Raw genomic sequence first — 10,626 nt, 5'->3', positions numbered from 1 at the left:
TTGGAACACCTCTGGGGAAGGGAAGGAGACTTCAACCTCTCATTCTGTACCTTTCTGAGTCCCTTGAATTTTCTAACAAGATGCTGTACGCTTCCCGTTTGTCCTGTAAACACCCACAGCAGTTATCTGGGCTGTGGATACAACACATGTGACAGCTGGGGCTGTGTGACAGCTTCTCCCCAGGGAAAGAACTGAGGTTGCCATAGAGGCGTGTTTCCTCTTCTGGGAGTCTTTATATTCTCAAAAACTAACAGAATGATAGTTTTTAAGTAGAAAAGATTTAAGGAGAAAAGCACTCTAACAACAAAAGACGAAATGGTGCTGAAATGCTGCCATTCTCTTGATTATATGAAAGCCTGCAAAATCCTACCGCAGAGCCCAGGCAGTGAACACTGCTCTACGTAAAGGCAGCCCTTCCCCACTGTTCAGAGGACCCCTACCCCAGTGATCCGGCCCCCGACGTTCAGATCCCCCACCCAGCCCCGCTGGCACGTGCCAACCAGTTCAGACCTGGGAGAGAAGAGCTGTGGGCCAGGCCCTCCCGATGACCCTCCGAGGGCAGCCACTTCTTCCCCCGCCCCCCCCCCCCACCGTCCCCTCTTTCCAGAGCTCAGCAGGACCTGGGTCTCCCTGAGCAAATCAGACACACCTCTGGTGATACACGGAACAATTCTTTATCCACCACCGCTCTGCCCACACCCTCCGCTGCAGCCCCCCAAATCTTCTGCACGTGGGCGATAGCTTCTCCCCAAAGAAAGAATCAAAATTCCCCAAGAACAGAGACAATAAGTATTTCCCAACTCATGGGTTTATTCAGTATTTTCATCACCAGAAAACGTCAGGAACCAGTTTTTCCACGAGTGGTGAAAACAAAACTTTACACTGAGCCTTGCCTGCAAGATCACTCGGGGTAACCCCCCAACCCCCCGGCTGACTCGTTCGTGCAGGTGTCTGGCGCCCTGACCTCCTCCGATTTTCCTGTCTCCATCATGATCTCCTCCTCCATTCAACGGTTTCTCCCCTGAAGGGTTCTCTCCCCTGGCTTCAGCCCTACGCGGTCTCTACATACACAGACACCTGTAGCACCGAGAATGTTCGGAAGTTCACCACTCCAAGTGTGACTCGGGGGGCCGGGCTGTCGTAGGGCGAGGACTGGAGCAGCCATCTCAGGCCCAGAGCCTCTGTCCCATGACCAAAGGGATGGACACTCTGTCCCTGGACACCTGGTTGTGCATGATACACCGTGTGGCCTTTCAAATGTGTCCACATGCAAATAACCCAGGAAGAGCTAGCTTCACTCACTTACAAAGAACACAAAAGTACAAGACGAGTCTTTCTACTGCTTGCGTGATGTGAGTTCTAGGCGGCTCCTCATGTCCAAACCTGGCAGCCCCTCCCCTCCCCCCCATGCCCCACCCTTGCATTGAGGGAGGGTCCCCAGCCAGGCTCCCTGCATCCCGTATGGTGCCCCCACTGGGCTCCCGAGGGCTCTTTCAGGCCAACAGACTCAGATCAACACCACCTTCGGTGACCCTGACTTTGACTCGCAGGGAGCTGGGGTGGGGTTTTGGTTTCTTGCTCTGAAAGCTCAGAGCCAGATGCAAACGGATCCACCCCATTCCTCGCCACTGGCTTCGCAGAAGGGGTGGCAAAGGGTAGAGCAAGAGTGAGACCCGCTCCCATCCCCGGCCCCTCTCCCCACCTCCAAGCCCTCCCTGCATCGATGCAATGAAGGGACCCGTTCCAGACTCTAGCCGGGATAAAGCAGCTGCCCCGGAGCGACCCAGGTCTCCATGTGACACAGGGGAGGAGGGGCTGGCAGGACTTCTCGACGCCCACACCCACTCGACAGTCCACTCGACAGGCGGTGTGCAGTGCTCACTCGGGACCGAGGGGGAATACATCACTCCTCGTTGAAGGGTCTGCAACGTGAGCCCACCTCAGTGACCCTGCTCCACTGCCAGGACCCTGGGGCAGGAGCCGGGCCCTCCGCAAGCTCCCCTGGGCGGCCGGGTTCCCACGCTACCCCCTTGCCAGAGCACCGGGGTCACAGACCTGCCCCGATGCCCAGAAACCTGTGCCCACTGCTCTCATTTATCTTAGAAGGTTACGCTGTTTACATTCTCCAGTAAGCTTAATGAGTAAAATGACCATTTTCTATGTATTTACCAACCTATAGCAGAGTCTGGCTTGGAAACAGACTCAGATCCAGTCCCCACTGTCCACAAATGAGAAAAGCGGTGCTCAGAGGTGAAGAATTAGCCAAGTCTTTCTTCAGTCAGTCCAAAGACTTTTTCTTAATTATTTAAAAAAAATTTTTAATTGAAGTATAATTGATTTATGATGTGTTAGTTTCTGGTGTACAGCACAGTGATTCTGTTTATATATATAATATATATATAAGTAATATTTTTCAGATTCTCTTCCATTATAGGTTATTTTAAGATACTGAGTATAGCTCCCTGTGCTATACAGACGCTCCTGTTGTTTACCTAATTTATACACAGTAGTGTGTATCCACTAAACCCAAACCCCTAATTTATCTAGTTCTTAAAGGCTGGGTTAGTCCAAACTGCTGGGTCCACCACCCCGGAACTCATGTGACCTTTCACATATGCATTTTTCAAGATGACTCTGGACAAGGTGTGAAGGGCAGACGGGGGGACAAGAGTGGAAGTGAGAAGAAGCCAGGTAGGGGCCATGGGAATGATCTGGAAAAGAGACACACATGGGGGACAGGCATAGATACTTGAGAGGAAGAGTCAACAGGACTTGGGGACCGACAAGACGTGGGTTAGCTGCTTTGAGGAACCAGGTGGGTGTTGAGTGGGGAGTGGTGAAAGCACCCCCGAGACCCAGGAAAAGACACCTGCATGGAGGGAGGATGAGGAACTTGGGTGGGGACTCCTGAATTTGGTGCTGAGGCTCGTCCAAGTGGAGATGGGAAGGGGGCAGTGCGTGTCTCAGAGGAGGGAGAACGGTCTCAAGTGCGAAGAACTCTGTGAGTGAACCAGGCGCCCACTGGTGCAGGGCGAGAGGAGCCCCCCGGAAGGTGTAGCCCACCCGGGCGCATCCCCATCCTGCAGGGTCAGCCCCGCCCTCGGCGAGTCTGTGGCAGAGGTGGACCTCAGGGGACAAGGCAATGTCACCAACCCCGGCGAGCGTACCACTGGCCCTGCTGCCTCTGCCCCAACCTCACCGCATCTTGTGGGGTGGTCCTGAGGATCCTAAGCCTGGGCCATGGTCTGCACAGCGCCCACTGCAGATGCTCTGACCTATCATCTCATCTAGGGGCGTCTCTCTGCCTCCACCGAGGGGCCCTCACTCCGAGCTTCCTCTGACATGCCTCACATGTACACAGAAACCTCCAGACGTCTTTATCCCACACACGGGCCACGGGAAATCTCGGGCCCAATCATTTAGATGAGAGGTGAGCAAACAGTGGTCCGTGGGTCAAACCTGGCCTGCTGTGTTTTTGTGAACAAAGTTTTGTTGGGACACAACTACACCCATTCACTTACGAAGTGGGTAGGGCTGCTTTCACACTGCAGTGGCAGAGTGGAGTCCTTGCCATGGAGATCACCCCGCCCACAAGGCGTGAAATACCTACTGCCCTGGACAGAAAGGTTTCCTACCCTGGTCTAGACACTTCCTTCCCCAGCGATGCCTTGTGGCTCCTGCATCAGACTGGAAAGCATGAAGGGTGAAAGGGCTCCAGCAGCCCTCCGAGAGGGGGGGCAGTCTCATCCACCCACCTGGAGTCCGCCATGTGCAGTGGGGTGAGATGCCAATGTACCGTGTCCCTTCTCGGGGACCCTTTCTCTTTAATTTCAAAAAGAGTCTTTTAATTGTTCAAAATTGCACAAAACAACATCATACCATGGTAATATTGAGTCACTGGGGTTACTCTACAATAGATGCACGGCATACCGTTTCCAGAAACGAGAAATCAAAGGGCGCTCGGGTAAAGGGACGGGGTGTGGGGGGGGGAACAATGGGACCAGGTGATGGGCTCCAAAGTAACTAAACGTGATGTTTCCACAGCAAAGTACACTATAAAACAACAAACCAGAGGCCAGAGGGAGCCAGTAGGGGGCAGGGGTTGCAGAGGCTGGGGTCTCCGCAGCCACAGCTGCGTCTCCAGGGCAGAGAAAGGGGCTTTGAAAAGATTGGCGTAGCCTCTTCGCTCCAGCTTCTCAGGGTTCTTCTCTTACCCCCAGAGGGCTTTCTGCCTCCCCTTCCTGACGGCGTCCTGCTAGATGGAAAAACGCTTCCATCCTCCGTTTACCAACACAGTGCTTAAGACTAAAACAATCTTCAGGCCTTTAAGCTTTGCTCTCAGTAGATAAAGAAGAGCTCCCAGCACTGAAAGATTCCATTTCTCGTAAAAACGCCTGGTTTTCATGACTGTTGTCTCTCCAGAGACTCAAGGAAGTCAGTGTTGGGACTCAAAGCTGAGGAATGAGTTCTCTGTTCTCTTACCCTAAAGCCATGAATGTCCTCGAATGAATGGGTGAAAGAGCTGCAGGGTAATATGATTTACAGGAAGTTTAAAAATGGGTCCCTTTAAATTCTCAGAAATACTGTTCTTGCAATAACTAGAGTGAGGGCCAGAAAGTTGACACCAGGCAGTGGAAAGAGGGGTGCAATGCAACTTGGGGAGCTAGCCCAGGATGCAAGGGAGGAGTTCTGCCATCCAGTCCCAGATCGTGTGAGCTGGTCCCCCTGAAGTTCTCTGCCAAGGCAGCTAATCTGGGTGCCAGAGAAGAAAAACAAGATCACTGAAAGATGTGAAAAAAATTTAAGCTCAGTTAACGGTGAAGGAACCGGAGGGAAGATTCTGGATCAGTGTATATGTGAGAGAAGGTTTTGGAGATGAGACCCCAGACCACAGGTCCCAAGGGCAAAAGCAAGACATGGGACCCAAAGAGCAAGTGACTACAGTCTGTCTGCAGAACTACAGATGGGCCTCAGACCCCCAGACCCCCTGCTCTCAACCCAGACTTACAGCACTGGTGTCTGCTCTCAGGCGGAAACCAAAAGAATGCTGTACGCACCAAAGAAACGAGCTTTCTGCCTCGTCTGCTTCCAAAGCGAGAATTCACACCCCAGAGCAGATGCTCTCTCAAGCACATGGGAGGAGAGTTCCCACCCAACATCCAAAGGTGAAGCTGCCAGGTGACCTGCTTTGCCCACACCTAGACAGAGCGAGGTCAAGCCCCTGTTCAATGGGTAGGACAGGAAAGCAAGGAAAACATGCCAAGCACTGCTATGAATCAACTAGTCCCTCAATGATAAACCCCAAAGGACACCAAGAACAGCCAGACCATTAGGGATAATCAAAACCACAGAAGAGGCAGATTCAGAAGAAAAAAATAGAAAAACGCTAGAGCAAACAATTCGAGAATAAGAAGAAACCTTCTTGACTTAATTAGTACCCTCAGGCAGAAATGGAAAATAATGCAAACAGAAAATAAGAGGAATATTAAGAAAAATTAGCAGAAAAGATGAAAGACAGCATCACAATCTTAATTATGGTTACTGTATCAATACAGGGTTCATCTCCCCCGGGTGGTTACCAAGCTGTGCTGGTGTCCAGAGAGGCTTGGAACAAGGGTGCAGACAGTTAGCCAAATCAGAATGAAATGCACAAACTTGCAACTGATGTTGACCCATGCTGGAGTCCCAAACAGAGCAGGGGAGACCTACACCACTTTGTCAGATGGTTTATAGAAAGTGTTTGCACCTGTTCTCTAGGTTTTTGTTTTTGAACCTGGTAGCCTCGTTTTGGCTCTGTAATCAGAAGGATAGAAAAGACCCCGCCTCAGATGAGACAGTTGGTCTCAAACACCTTGGACTTCACAATTCAAAGTGCATCCTGTGTGGCAGAGGAAGGCCCCTGGGTGGGGGCGGGGGGGGGGGGGGGAATCCAACTTCTGTGATATCTGCTTCCCTTGCCCTTCAGAAAAGCCTTGGGATTGACATGTACACATTACTACACTTAAAATGGATAACCAACAAGGACCTACTATAGCACAGGGGACTCTGCTCAATATTATATAACAACCTAAATGGGAAAAGAATTTGAAAAAGAAGAGATATGTGTGTTTGTATAACTAAATCACTTTGCTGTACACCTGGAACTAATACAACATTGTTAATCAACTATGTTCCAATATAAAAAAATTAAAAGAAAAGGGAAGGCTTACTCAAGTGCAGCCTGCAGACCCCCAGGGAGTCCTTTCCATTGGCCAACCCTGTCTCTGCTGCAATTATTTTTTAAAATTTCAACACCTGATCCAGAAGCTGAAGCTGAAACTGAAGAAATCTCTCAGAGGATAAAGTAAAAAGTAGTGGCATGGCAAATAGGAGAGAAAAGTTAAGATGCCCAGAAGATCAACCCAGGAGGTCAAACAGCCAACAAACAGAAGTTCCGAGAAAATAGAAATAAGGAAATAATCAAAGAAAAATATTTCCAGTATCAAAGGGACACACTGAGTGCCTAAGTCCCTTCACGAAATACTGTGAAATAATCAGGACACCAAGAATCAAGAGTAGACCCTAGAAGCTTCCAGAAAGGAAAAACAGGCTAGGTCACCAACGGAAGAAGATGAATCAACACAGGATCAGACCTCTCGTCAGTGACATCTGATATAGAGACAATGGCGCACCTGCCACCAAAGAAGTAACAACAGGGGGCTTCCCTGGCGGTCCAGTGGTTAAGACTTCGCCTTCCAATGCAGAGGGTGCAGGTTCAATCCCTGGTCAGGGAGCTAAGAGCCCACATGCCTCCCAGCCAAAAAACCAAAACATAAAACAGAAACAATATTGTAACAAATTCAATAAAGACTCTAAAAATGGTCCACATCCAAAAAAAAAAATCTTATAAAAAAAAGTAACAACAGAAAGGTTGAAAATATTTAACTCCAAGGAATGGGGAAGGCGGGAGCTAAGGGTTCGATTTAGCACTTCGATTTGCACCATTCCATGCTGTTTTAATTTCCATGAAATTAAGTCAATAATACTTTTATCATCATCATCACAATCACCATCAAAAAACAGAGAGAGATACGTTGCGTGCTTTCACCAGAATATGTGATATCACGGCTCTTTCTCTTAAACTCTGATTTTATGCGTCTCACCTGAGAGGCACACCATCTGGACCACAGGTGTAATTCTTGAAGTCAACGGGCAGGTGCCTTGCTCAGGGGCTTTCTGGCTTTTTGTTTCATTTTCTTTTGGTTTTTATTATTCTTTATACAGAAAAAAGATAAAGCATCATATATATATACACACACATACATATATATGTATTATATTTACACATTCTCTTTTTTCGAAGAGAAAGTCAATCTTCAGAAGCTATTTACCACTAGTTATGACAGACTCCAGCTCTCTTAATCCACTCACACCTCTTGAGTGTTACTTCCTCATCTTGAAAAGGGTCAGCTCTGAGCCTCACAAGCTGCCTCGGCACCAAAAGGCAATGACAAGCATGGAGAGAGGCCCCGGGGACACCAACGCTGAATTTAATGAATTGGCAGGTGAAAAGCAGATGCTTTGACTTTTTCTGAGACTGGGTCAAACGTTAGTTTCTACAAAGGCAGCATCCCTTAGTGAACAGTTGTAAAGAGCTCTGGGGGGTATAATTGAAAAAAAAAGATGTATTCTTTTTAAATCACAAGATTCTGATGAGTATATGCTCTTTATTATACGTATTATACTTAATATACATATATAGTATATGCTGCTTATTAACATGTTAAACAGGACCATTCTCAGAGTCCTTTCAAATTCTGAGGGTTCCAAAAATGTATTTCAAAATCGTTATTTGTATCACTATCAAAGCCATTAGCTACAATTTCTCATTATAGATGAGAAACAATACCCATCATTACGTCGCATCAATGTTTCAAAGAAAAATTTGCTTTTTCGTGAAGTCCTAAATTCTCTATACTTTTTCTGTAAAAGGATGAGCTGAAATGTTAAGGGTTTATCTTCGAACAATTAAGTTGCTTGTCTCTGTGATAGATAGTTACGTAATAGGCTCTGGTAGCTGCTGATGCAAAAGAAGTAGTTTGTTTCCATTTATCATGTACTTGACTGAAGGCATCCCCCTCCCCACAAAATGCCAGTATCCCCAATTCCTGTGGTCTCCACCTCACTGTACCGCACCCTTTAAGTGAAATAGGACACTTTCATCGTCACTTGGATGCAAAGGAGGTAAGAGCAGGCCATAACGATCAACTGAAGCTATCAAGGTTAGATGGGTAAACTGCCTAAATGCAGAAACAGAATCAGGCAGGCCTGAGCCTGGGCATGTCTCAGACAGTGGGCCCGGAAATCTCACCTTCCCTAGGAATTGTACCTCGTCGCTGGAAAGGAAGGTCTCAGGGCTGCACTTGGTCAGCACACAGGCAGGCGTGCCTCCAGAAAAGAGAACAGGGGCCATTACACGTATGGCCCCTGTGGGGAAGGTAAAAGTTGTTCTCCCAGGACCAGAGGGTCCTCACTTCATCAGGCAAACTTCTCAGCAGAGGGTGTGGTCCTGCAGGCTGGAAGGCAGCCCTGTCACAGCCGCCTCTGCATCTTCCCTGCGGCCCACCATCTCTCCTTCCATCACTGTCACCCCAATGCCAGCTCTGCAAGAGCAAAGTGCTCGCATGTGGTTTTAACTCATCAACAAATATGGAAATAATACAGAGTCGTCTTAAGAACCCATCACCAGCTTTATTATATTTTCCTGACTCTGCAATAAGACCCTAGGATACACTACTTTTTGAACTTTTCAAGATTCAAATTCAAACTTATCCAATAAAAGACTGAAATCTGAAGCAAAAAAAAGTTCTCCCTCACATACTCAAATTATGTAGACTATATAATGTTCAAAGTCTGTTTTCTTTTGAACTCATCTTTCAGAATGAATCAGGGACACAGAAAAGTTCCAAAGGTTTCATCCTGTGGGGTTTGCAGGATAGGAGGCGAGGGGGTGGCCAAACTAAGGGATGAGAAATTACAAAGAAACCATTTGGCTTGAAGGAGAAGGCTAGCAATGATATCTATCATTCAATTGGGTGTGCTAACAGAAAATTCAGATTTCAATCGATTGTCAAAGATGAAAATATAACTATTAGGAGAATGGAGACACACAGGAGAAGGGGTCTGGGGAATGGAATAAAAATCAAAATGGGCAGAAGATCTAAATATTTCTTCAAAGAAGACATACAGATGGCCAAAAAGCACATGAAAAGATGCTCAACATCACTAATTATTAGAGAAATAAAAATCAAAACCACAATGGGGTACCACCTCACACTGCTCAGAATGGCCATCATTAAAAAGTCTACAAATAACAAATGCTGGAGAGGGTGTGGAGAAAAGAGAACCCTCTTGCACTGTTGGTGGGAATGTAAACTGCTACAGCCACTACGGAGAACAGTATGGAGGTTTCTTAAAAAACTAAAAATAGAATTACCATATGATCCAGCAATCCCACTCCTGCACATATACCCGGAGAAAACCATAATTCGAAAAGATACATGCACCCCAATGGTCATTGCAGCACTATTTACAGTAGCTAGGACACGGAAGCAACCTATATGTCCATCACCAGAGGAAAGGATAAAGAAGATGTGGTACATATATACAATGGAATATCACTCAGCCATAAAAAAGAATAAAATAATGCCATTTGCAGCAACATGGATGGACCTAGAGATTATCATACTAAGTGGAGTGAGTCAGACACATAAAGGCAAATATACAATATTGCTTATATGTGGAATCTAAAAAAAGGGTACAAATGAACTTATTTACAAAACAGAAGCAAAGCCACGGATGTAGAAAACAAACTTATGGTTACCAGGGGATAAGGAGGGGAAGGATAAATTAGGAGATTGGGATTGACATATACGCACTACTATATATAAAACAGGTAATAAGAACCTGCTGTATAGCACAGGGAACTCTACTCAATACACTGTAATGGCCTATATGGGAAAAGAATCTAAAAAAAAAAAAGAGTGCATATATGTATATGTATAACTGATGCACTTTGCTGTATACCTGCAACTAACACATCATTGTAAATCAACTATACTCCAATAAAAAAATTTTTTAAAAAGCAGCTTGAAAAGAGATATGTGTACACCCGTGTTCATAGCAGCATTATCCACAGTAAGCCAAAAGGTGGAAGCAACCGAAGTGTCCATCAACAGAAGAATGGAAAAACAAAATATGGTCTATCCATACAACAGAACATTATTCAGCCCTCAAAAGGAAGAAAATCCTGATGCGTGCTATCACATGGATGAATCTTGAACATATTATGCAAAGTGAAATAAGCCAATCACAGAGGAAATACAACTGTATGATTCTATTACACGAGTTGCCTGAAATAGCCGAATTCACACAGACAGGAAGTAGAAAGGTGGCTGCCAGGGGCTGGAGGTGGGGAAATGAGGAGTCATTGTTTAATGGGGACAGAGGTTCAGTTTTACAAAAGTTCTGGAGAGGCTGGTGGTGACGGTTGCACAATCGTATCAATGTTCTTAATGCCACAGACCTGTATGCTTAAAATGGTTAAAATCATAAATTTTATGTTATGTGTATTTTACCACAATTTTA

Source organism: Stenella coeruleoalba, assembly GCF_951394435.1.
Source record: "Stenella coeruleoalba genome assembly, chromosome: 2".
NCBI classification, from domain to species: Eukaryota; Metazoa; Chordata; class Mammalia; order Artiodactyla; family Delphinidae; genus Stenella; species Stenella coeruleoalba.
Note: the sequence above shows the minus strand (reverse complement) of the source record.